At 43.1% G+C, this 11851-nt stretch overlaps 1 pseudogene; it reads right to left on the bottom strand.

Annotated features, from left to right (window-relative positions):
• Window positions 1–6490: 6490 nt before the first annotated feature.
• Window positions 6491–7074, bottom strand: LOC119304952 (annotated as a pseudogene).
• Between the last annotated feature and the right edge of the window lie 4777 nt (window positions 7075–11851).

Below are 11851 nucleotides of genomic sequence, written 5' to 3'. Positions count from 1 at the left end.
TCCGAGAGAGGTATTGAAGTTGATAAAGCAAAAGTTGATGCTATTGAAAAGATGCCATGTCCCAAGGACATAAAAGGTATAAGAAGTTTCCTTGGTCATGCCGGTTTTTATAGGAGGTTCATTAAGGACTTTTCTAAAATCTCTAGGCCTCTGACTAATTTATTGCAAAAAGATATTCCTTTTGTCTTTGATGATGATTGTGTAGAAGCATTTGAAATACTTAAGAAAGCTTTGATCACTGCACCTATTGTTCAGCCACCTGATTGGAATTTACCTTTTGAAATTATGTGTGATGCTAGTGATTATGCTGTAGGTGTTGTTCTAGGGCAAAGAGTCGATAAGAAACTGAATGTTATCCAGTATGCTAGTAAGACTCTTGATATTGCCCAGAGAAATTATGCTACTACTGAAAAAGAATTCTTAGCAGTTGTGTTTGCATGTGATAAGTTTAGACCTTATATTGTTGATTCCAAAGTTACTATTCACACTGATCATGCTGCTATTAAATATCTTATTGAAAAGAAAGATGCTAAGCCTAGGCTCATTAGATGGGTTCTCCTGCTCCAAGAATTTGATTTACATATTATTGATAGAAAGGGAGCTGAGAACCCCGTTGCAGACAACTTGTCTAGGTTAGAGAATGTTCTTGATGACCCACTGCCTATTGATGATAGCTTTCCTGATGAACAATTAGCGGTCATTAATGCTTCTTGTACTGCTCCTTGGTATGTTGATTATGCTAATTACATTGTTGCTAAATTTATACCGCCTAGTTTCACATACCAGCAAAAGAAAAAGTTCTTTTATGATTTAAGACATTACTTTTGGGATGATCCAAACCTTTATAAAGAAGGAGTAGATGGTGTTATTAGACGTTGTGTGCCTGAGCATGAACAGGAACAGATCCTACGCAAGTGTCACTCTGAATCTTATGGAGGACACCACGCTGGAGATGGAACTGCACACAAGGTACTACAATCTGGTTTTTATTGGCCTACTCTCTTTAAAGATGCTCATAAGTTTGTCTTATCTTGTGATGAATGTCAAAGAATAGGTAATATTAGTAGACGTCAAGAAATGCCTATGAATTACTCTCTTGTTATTAAACCATTTGATGTTTGGTGCTTTGATTATATGGGACCATTTCCTGCCTCTAATGGTTACACACATATTTTAGTTGCTGTTGATTACGTTACTAAGTGGTAGAAGCTATTCCAACTAGTAGTGTTGATCATAACACTTCTATTAAAATGCTTAAAGAAGTCATTTTTCCGAGGTTTGGAGTCCCTAGATATCTTATGACTGATGGTGGTTCACATTTTATTCATGGTGCTTTCCGTAAGATGCTTGCTAAGTATGATGTTAATCATAGAATCGCATCTCCTTATCACCCGCAGTCTAGTGGTCAAGTAGAGTTGAGCAATAGAGAGCTCAAATTAATTTTGCAAAAGACTATGAATAGATCTAGAAAGAGTTGGTCCAAAAAACTTGATGATGCATTATGGGCCTATAGAACTGTATACCAAAATCCTATGGGTATGTCTCCATATAAGATGGTTTATGGAAAAGCGTGTCATTTACCTCTTAAACTTGAACATAAAGCATATTGGGCTATTAAAGAGCTCAACTATGACTTCAAACTTGCCGGTGAGAAGAGGTTGTTTGATATTAGCTCACTTGATGAATGGAGAACCCAAGCCTATGAGAATGCCATGCTATTCAAAGAAAAAGTCAAACGTTGGCATGACAAAAGGATACAAAAGCGTGAGTTTAACATAGGAGATTATATGTTATTATTCAACTCTCGCTTAAGATTTTTTGCAGGAAAACTTCTCTCTAAATGGGAAGGTCCTTACGTTATTGAGGAGGTCTATCGTTCTGGTGCCATAAAAATCAACAACTTCGAAGGCACAAGTCCGAGGGAGGTAAACGGTCAAAGAATTAAGCATTATATTTCAGGTAATCCTATCAATGTTGAAACTAATATTATTGAAACCGTAACCCCGGAGGAATACATAAGGGACACTTTCCAGAACGTTCCAGACTCCGAAAAGGAATAGGTATGTGGTACGGTAAGTCAACCGACTCCAAAACAACTCCAATGGCATTTTTTATTAGTTTTGGAATATTTAAGAATTTTAGGAAGAAAGAAGTAGTCCGAAAGGGACACAAGGCCCCCACGAGAGTGGAGGGCATGCCCACCCTTACTGGGCGCGCCCCCTGTCTCGTGGGCACCTCGTGTGCCTCCCGGACTCCATTTTCTTGCACGTTACGTATTTTGGTCGGTAAAAATTCATTATATATACTCCCGAAGGTTTTGACCACCGTATCACGCAAATATCCTTTGTTTTCCTTTCGAGCTGTTTTGTTACAGATTTAGAGCTATATGTCGTCTCAGGATTCGGAAGGGGAAAGTTATGTGGCTGATAACCTCGCAGACCCTAAGGTCTACGGGGACTTGGAGCATGATGGCTGGACCTCTGAGGAAGAGGAACACTATGAGCCTAAAGTAAAGGAGGAGACGAGTTCAGACGAAGACGAAGCCCCATTACCTCAGCCTGGGGATATGCATGTGGAGTTTAAAAAGTTAAGCCTCCCTGATAGAGCAAAGAAGCCAAAGATCGAGTTTATCCCTTTTCATCTCTTGCAGGAAAATAAACAAGAATTATGCAAAAAAGTATTAAGCCTTGAGCAGGAGATCGAGGACCTAAAGGAGCAAAATATTATACTCAAGCATAAATTGAGGAACAAACCCACAACTGCAACAACTCCTACTTCATCACCTTCGAGGACATAATTACATGGGTATGTGCACTCCCCTTGGCAACTGCCAAGCTTGGGGGAGGTGCCCCGGTATCGTATCACCATCACACTCCTATCCTTGCCATTTTATTTAGTTCGATCCTTTTAGTGGTATCTTGATCTAGTAGATTGAAGTTTTGATATCAAGTAGTTTTGAGTTTTGCTTTGTGATCTCTTTTTGTAATCGAGTCCGTGAGCTATCTATAATAAAGATTAGTGTTGAGTCAAGGGCTTTGCTATGTTGCTATGATCTTGAGAAAGTAGAAAGAATAAAAGAGTTCATATTGATCTTATGGTTAGTGATGGCTTCACACATAGAAAGTATGAGGCATAAAAATTGTTGAGAGTTGATAAACGTAGTTTTGGTCATAGTTGCAATTAATAGGAAGTGATAGGGAAAGAGAGGTTCACATATAAATATATTATCTTGGACACCTTTTATGATTGGGGGCACTCGTTAAGTATGACATGCTAAAAGAGTTAATGTTAGACAAGGAAGACAATGTAATGGTTTATGTTTTCTCACATCTCAGTAATACATTGTCATTGACCTTCCAAACATGTTGAGCTTGCCTTTCCCCCTCATGCTAGCCAATTTCCTTGCACCAAGTAGAGATACTACTTGTGCTTCCAAATATCCTTAAACACAGTCTTGCCATGAGAGTCCACCATACCTACCTATGGATTGAGTAAGATCCTTCAAGTAAGTTGTCATGTTGCAGGCAATAAAAATTGCTATCTAAATAAGTATGACTTATTAGTGCAGAGAAAATAAGCTTTGTACGATCTTGTTGTGGAAGTAATAAAAGCGACGGACTGCATAATAAAGGTCCACATACAAGGGGCAATATAAAGTGACGTTCTTTTGCATTAAGATTTTGTGCATCCGACCCTAAACGCACATGACAACCTCTGCTTCCTTCTGCGAAGGGCCTATCTTTTACTTTATGTTTTTACTTTATGCTTGAGTCAAGGTGATCCTCGCCTTTCCCTTTTTCATTTTATCTGTTGGCAAGCTCTTCGTGTTTGAAAGATCATGATATATATATCCAATTGGATGTAAGTTAGCATGGGCTATTATTGTTGACATCACCTAAAGGTGAATACGTTGGGAGGCAACACAATAAGCCTCTACCTTTCTCAGTGTCTGGCTGAAACTCCATAACCACAAGTATTGCGTGAGTGTTAGCAACTGTAGAAGACTACAAGATAGTTGAGTATGTGAATTTGCTGAAAAGCTCTATTGTTGACTCTTTCTGATGTTATGATAAATTGCAATTGCTTCAATGACTGAGATTATAGTTTGTTAGTTCTCAATGAAGTTTCTGAACCATACTTGACATTGTGAATTGATTGTTACTTGAGCATAAGAAATCATATGATAAAATCTATATATGTTGCTGTTATAAGAATGATCATGATGACCTCATGTCTGTATTTTATTTTTATCGACACCTCTATCTCTAAACATGTGCACATTTTTTTCATTATCGGCTTCCGCTTGAGGACAAGGGAGGTCTAAGCTTGGGGGAGTTGATACGTCCATTTTGCATCATGCTTTTATATCAATATTTATTGCATTATGGTCTATTATTACACATTATATCTCAATACTTATGGCTATTCTCTCTTACTTTACAAAGTTTACCATGAAGAGGGGGAATGCCGGCAGCTGGAATTCTGGCTGGAAAAGGAGCAAACATTGGAAACCTATTCTGCACTCCTCCAAAAATCCTGAAACTCCACGAAACCTATTTTGGAATTAATAAAAATTATTGAGCGGAATAAATACATCAGGGGGCCCACACCCTGTCCAGGAGGGTGGGGGCGCCCCCCTATCTCCTGGGCCCCCAGGTGGGCCCCGGGTGTCCATCTTCTGCTATATGAGGGCTTTTACCCTGGAAAAAATCATGGGCAAGCTTACGGGACGAAACTCCGCCGCCACAAGGCGGAACCTTGGCAGAACCAATCTAGGCCTCTGGCGGAGCTGTTCTGCCGGGGACACTTCCCTCCGGGAGGGGGAAATCATCACCAACGTCATCACCAACGATCCTCTCATCGGGAGGGGTCAATCTCCATCAACATCTTCACCAGCACCATCTCCTCTCAAAACCTTAGTTCATCTCTTGTATCCAATCTTGTATCAAAACCACAAATGGGTACCTGTGGGTTGCTAGTAGTGTTGATTACTCCTTGTAGTTGATGCTAATTGGTTTACTTGGTGGAAGATCATATGTTCAGATCCTTAATGCATATTATTACTCCTCTGATTTTGAACATGAATATGCTTTCTGAGTAGTTATGTTTGTTCCTGAGGACATGGGTGAAGTCTTGCTATTAGTAGGCATGTGAATTTGGTATCCGTTTGATATTTTGATGAGATGTATGTTGTCTTTTCCTCTAGTGGTGTTATGTGAACGTCGACTACATGACGCTTCACCATTATTTGGGCCTAGAGGAAGGCATTGAGAAGTAATAAGTAGCTGATGGGTTGTTAGAGTGACAGAAGCTTAAACCCTAGTTTATGTGTTGCTTCGTTAGGGGCTGATTTGGATCCATACATTTAATGTTGTAGTTAGGTTTACCTTAATACTTCTTTTGTAGTTGCGAACGCTTGCAATAGGGGTTAAACATAAGTGGGATGCGTGTCCAAGTAAGGGCAGTACCCAAGCACCGGTCCACCCACATATCAAATTATGAAAGTACCGAATGCGAATCATATGAACGTGATGAAAACTAGCTTGACGATAATTCCCATGTGTCCTCGGGAGCTCCTTTCTTGTTATTAGAAATTGTCCAGGCTTATCCTTTGCTACATAAAGGATTGGGCCACTTTGCTGCACTTTATTTACTTTATCTACTTGTTACTCATTACAATTTATCTTATCACAAAACTATCTATTACCTATAATTTCAGTGCTTACAGAGAAAACCTTACTGAAAACCGCTTATCATTTCCTTCTGCTCCTCGTTGGGTTCGACACTCTTACTTATCGAAAGGACTACGATAGATACCCTACACTTGTGGGTCATCACGGCCTGGCCGAATCTGTCCGTGCCCTGCACGTGGACAAGCTGGTGCTCGTCGAGGTTGGAGAAGTCATCACCGAGGTCTGGAATGCAGTCGTGCGACTCCTCACGGTCGGCAGGGGAGACGAGGAGCGCCACGCCAGTGTCCACCGCGAAGTCGGACCCTATCACCATCACGGAGAAGTCGTTCCCGCCCCGTTGCTGGAGACTGATGCGAGCGCCATGGCCGCCCCTCCTACTCCAGAGTCCCTAATAGAGGGGAGGCGCAGAAGCATGAGAAGGTATTGGATGGCGACGGAGGCTACCGGGATTGATTAGAATTCGGACGCCTGAGATCCCTGCCTGAGTCAGGCTGCTTTTTGTGGAAGAAAACTAAGCCTGCCCTACTCACAATGTACAATTTTGGTAGCCATAACCGAGGTTTTTATGAAGTGTTGCATAAAACGAAAACATCACACGAACTACCAAGTATCTGCTATCATCCTATTGATTATTTCTTCTTAGGTACCTAGGCAAAAATCTATGTTATATCTTGCAGAATAACTTCAGTGAAACTAAAACATAATCCACAAAGATGGAGGTATCTAGGGAGCATGTGTCTATATGAGTACTTTAATGTTAGTGGTAGCTAAAATTTGAACGGCAGTGGACCACCTTTTCACCCCCAACTGTTAGCTCCCAAACCACTACTATTGTCAATCACCCCATAATTAGCTTGATCTATTAATATGTCGATGTTCCCATGCCACACCTTCTGAACTACAGCTGACAACCGCCGCCAAGACTGTTAACATGAAGCAAAATTGGATATATCAAAATTTTAGAGATACTCAAGTAGTCTGCGTAATCACAAGCTCTACTCATTCCTAGTCCTTGTAGTTTACTAGCAATTGGCATAAATCAGTCAATTTGTTAGGCATAAATGGCCCAAAGCAAAGCAGCAGGAGGTCCAACTTACATATGTTGGCGGACGAAGCTCAAGAAGTTGTTGTCCTTGAAGTACCTTGACAGCAACATGGTGCCGAAGAGGTGGGGGTCCATACGAGCTTTTGTCGGTGGCATTCCAGGAGACGACAGTGTCCATGGCCGTGTCGTTGACCATGTCGTAGGTCTTGGCGAGGAACGGCATGGGCCCGACATCGCCTAGCCGTCCATCGGCCTCGGTGCCCCGCCGCTGCCGGCCGCCGGGGACGGGCAGGGGCGGCCCTCCACCTTCACCGGACTCATCATCCGGTGGCTCATGGCAGCGAAGTCCACCTACAGCAGACGGCATGGTGGTGGACTATCTTGCTAGTGCTCTCCGATGGCGAGTGGATTGGTACAGGAGAGGAGGTGGAAGGGAGGCTAGCGGCGAGTGGGTTGGGACTTGGGAGAGGAGAGGAGGTGGGAGTGGAGACGAGATTGGGGATCTGGATCGGGCGTTGAGTGTTTTTTTAGACATGGCGTGGGATGGTTGGTGGGTTGGGAGCAGATGCGGGGTAGGAGAGGATGCGGGGGTGCACAGTAGTAACGCGGGTGTTTCACCAGCGCTACGGCTATCCGCACAGTAGTAGCACAAATTTTACAACATGCGCTGCTACTACGGCTGTTCACGGAGGCATAGTTGAACATATTTACTAGAAGCGTGTGTTTTTTTGTCACGCGCTACCAGTAATATTTACTAGTAGCGTTGGTTAATGTAGCACGCTACTAGTAAGTAGTAGTAGCGCAGGGCAATATAACGCGCTGCTAGTAAGCGATTGTCTATAAGCGTTTTCCTAGTAGTGGCCTTGAGCCATAACTGCTATGTGAACACCGTCATAGCTGGAGGATTACCTCAAGAGTTAGCCACGATCTCAGAGATCTTCGACTGGACATAGTACCAAGATGATTTGTCGCCACCCTAGATATTCAGTCTACTTTGACCGAAAGAATTGGTGAAGCCTAGAAGACGGACAAGGAAATTGCAGAGATAAAGGAAAGGATGAGTAATGGAAAGGCTAAAGGTTTTTATGAGGATGAACACGAAACTTTATGGTTTGAGGATTGTATCTATGTGCCCAATGACCCAGAGGTCGGGAAGTTAATTCTTCAGGAGGCCCGTGACCCACTGTACTCGATTCATCTAGGCAACACCAAGATGTATCCGGACTTGAAGGAAAGTTTCTGGTGGACAGGTATGAAGAAGGATATTGTCGAATATGTAGCAGTATGCGATGTTTGTCAGCGAGTAACAGCAGAACATCAAAAGCCGGCAGGGTTACTTGAGTGGAAATGGGAAAAACTTGGAATGGGTTTTATCACAGGATTACCCAGGACTCGATTAGGTTATGATTCCATCTAAGTAGTGGTTGATCATTTGACCAAGGTAGCTCATTTCATTCCCGTGAAGACCACATATACCAGTGCTAAGTTAGCCAAGATATACATGACCTGGATCGTATGACTACATGGAGTTCCCAGGAGTATCATGTCAGATAGAGGAACACGGTTTACCTCAAAGTTTTGGAATCAGTTACACGAAACTTTGGGTACAAAGCTAGAGTTCAGTACAACTTTTCATCCGTAGATAGATGGACAGGCCGAGTGAGTCAACTAGATTCTGGAGGACATGTTGAGAGCCTGTGCACTAGACTATGGATCTAGCTCGGATGATAATTTGCCATACTCAGAGTGTCGTGGTTTTGTCACGGCAGATGCCCTTGTAAAAGGACTTAGGTGTGGATCCATCGCAATGTAGGTTGGCTCGAAGGGGTTGAATGGGAGAAGAGACACGGGTTTACCCAGATTCGGCCCCTCGCTAATGAGGTAAAAGCCTACTTCCTGCCTTGAGTTTTATTGCTTGTATATCGATTACAAGGGAGTGGAAGCGCTTGACCTAGCTATCAATCAATTGTTTCTTGAGTTAACCCACCGCAGGTCTCGCCTTCATACACAGGTCAATGCCTTGGGCTTATAAGAGTCCAAGTCGGATCACAAAACATGACCAACTCGGGTTCTAAGTCGCCTTGCCTTACCAGGCAAGTCACCATCGGGCGGCCCACATCTCCGGGTCACAGCGCCTTCCTCTGGGTCTTGGGCCTTCAACCGGCTCGTCTTGTAAACCGCCTCCAGTCTTCATATCATATCTTCTTAGGCCTATCTGGGCTTTTATTTATGATTCGCCAACAGTATAACCCAGCCCCTCTTGGGCGGGTCACACCGAGCGGTTATATCCCCAACATTAGGCCCCAGATTGATTTGAACCTGTTCATGTCAATCTTCACTGCGTCCGGTTGGCGAGTCTTCTTTTGATTCATCACAACATTTAATCTTACACAAATCACTATAACCCGCCATGACATCATAAAAATAAATCTAGAAAAAAAATCATGACATCACAACAAATCTTTTTGCATTAATCAGCCATCCGAGACTCGAGGCGCCTCCACTGTTGAGATAATCATGACGCCTCCTCGATTTTCGCGCCTACCATTTTACAGTTTCACTTTTCCCTTATAAATAGGGACGGGGGGATTCCTTTTTCACGTTTACCCCCGTCTCCCTCTCTTCTTCTTCTTCTTCCTCGTGACGCCCATTACCACTGGAGCTCCACTGTGCCTGCTGAGCTGTGTCAACCGCTCCGTCGAGGCCACTGCATCACCCTGTCCGGACCAGAGAATCACACCGGTCCTCCGCTTCACTCAAATCTTCAGGTAAGGCTCCTTCCTTGGTTCAGATCCACATTAGGATGCCCTAGTTTACTAAGTTCATCGTAGTTTGTCGTAGTTCATCCAAGTTCATCCACCTATCGTTTAGAAAACATGGCTCAATCCGCAAATGAGAAGAAAAGATGCGGTAACTGCTTTAGCCCTTATTTTGCATCTGGATAGATCCCCTTCTCCTTCAGAATCAGTACATAACTTGCTAGTTCTTCCACTACCGCCTGCTAGATTTAATATTTTTTCCTGAACTATCATAGATCCAAAATTATGGGCATAAATGCGAGACTCGTTTGTTCGATACTTAACATAATTTCGGCAATCTCGAATACGTGGACCACTAACCCGCCATTCTTCATTCTAGTGGCTTAAATAATAATTTTGTAACCCGCCAACACCTGACTGGTTTAACCATAAATTTGTAACATGTCGGTATGCTGCTGGCTTAGACTGTTACCACTTAATCTGCTATAGTTTAACCAATCTGAAACTCACCTTATCCTCTGGAATAGGGCAGCTTATAATATCTCCAAGCTTCCTCATAATATCATTAGAATCTTTTATGTGGCTTAACATTGCACTATTAACCCACCATATTATTATTCCTTGGTCAGAGCTCATTGCTTCCGGCTCATCATGACTAAAGCACCAACCACTTGTGACTGGATTGCCTCTAGACTCACGGAAAACATACTCACTAATTATGTGACCATGGGGGTTTTACCCGCCAAAGAGGTCATCTACTGGCGGGTTCCAGGTTCTGAATGTCCTCCTCAACGCCAAGAGGGCGAAGTTGTAGTTTTCAAAGACCACCTACTACGTGACTTTTCACCACCCGGCTCAAAATTCTTCCGGGACGTTCTGCCTTTCTATAATATTCATCCAGAAGACATCGACCTCAATTCTATGTCCAATATTTGCAACTTTCAAGTCTTCTATGAAGTGTACCTTGGGGAAGAACCATATATTGATCTGTTCAGGGATTATTATTATATCAATCACCAGACTGAGATGACAGATGGCTTAGTCTCGAGGAGGTGTTTCTATTCAGAGGCAGAGAAATGCAACTTTCCCGTCAACCGCCCTGCCAAGCCACCCCAAAGACTGGAACTATACTTGGTTCTACTACAAGGACACTTCCCCAGCTGGAGAGAACCCCCTGCCGAGTTACCACCCCAACCGGCTCACCACTAGTGGGTCGCTTCCATGTCGATTGGCCGCTGTAGAACATGGTCTATACGCTTCCACCTTTTCAAAGGTCTGGGATTTGATCTCCAACGGTTTAACCAGAATCAATCTAGTCCATTGATGGGTTGCCTGAAGGATCTTGCCATTGAGCCAGTGCAGTGGCTTAATGTGTCAATATGGGGGTGATACAAAAGACCCACAATGCTTCAGTCCAACACAGTTGACTGACAAAGAGATCAACGATACCATCAAATCACTCCTTGGGGAGTCATTGGAAAACTGCAACAAGACGAGTGTAAACCCTTTTTGTGCCCTTAATCCGGCTTCAGCTGTAAGTATCGTGATTAAGATTCATCTTGCTTGTCAATCCTTTGAATATCAAGCTTTTTAACCTTATTGTTTATATATAACTAGGCCGACTCTCCTTTTTGGAGGAAGAAAATGCCAATCGCCGCCGCTCCAGCTAAAAGGGCAAGGAGTTCAAAATCTCATGGCGAAGGTCACCATAAGAAGCCATCAGCCGAAGAATAGCTCACACTCAATGATGGGTCAGAAGTAGAAGTTGCTTCCCTTGGTCTTTTCTTTATGCGACTTATTAACACCGCTTCCTCTCAGGAAGAGGCAGAAACCAGTCATGCCGACGCAGCATAGGTAACTATAATTTCCTCCGACTTAGAATCCTTGCCATGATAGAAAATTCGGTGGGTCATCCGGAAAGTAAAATTTTCACATCCTCCTGCTCATTTGGATCCCCACTTTCTTTTGAAGAAACAGCAACACAAATCAAGGCGTAAGACCTAGAGTGATGGTACTGAAGATCTCATGTCCGGCTTACCCAACACTCCAGGTCCCCGAAAGCGTCACAATGAGGTGCAACACAGCCCAACTCTAACTCTTCCACAAGCCGGTCTCATACGTCAACCTCTTAATTCTTCTGACTCAAAATATTAGGGAATGTCGCCGTCATCTCGCGACTCTAGCGGAACTCAAATGCCTGCTTTCAAGGTTTCCCATGGGTAACTATCTTCATTTGTTCATAAATGACTTATAATGATATATTCATGAATTCTTGTATTCTTGTCACAGAGGCGTAGCAAAAGTGGTCAAGAAAAAGAAGGTGGTCGGGCCTTCAAAGGACCCTAAAGCTGCTA

Source organism: Triticum dicoccoides, chromosome 5B (assembly GCF_002162155.2).
Source record: "Triticum dicoccoides isolate Atlit2015 ecotype Zavitan chromosome 5B, WEW_v2.0, whole genome shotgun sequence".
Classification (NCBI taxonomy): domain Eukaryota; kingdom Viridiplantae; phylum Streptophyta; class Magnoliopsida; order Poales; family Poaceae; genus Triticum; species Triticum dicoccoides.
The sequence above is the reverse complement of the archived record's forward strand: the minus strand, read 5'-3'. Positions and strand labels throughout refer to the sequence as shown.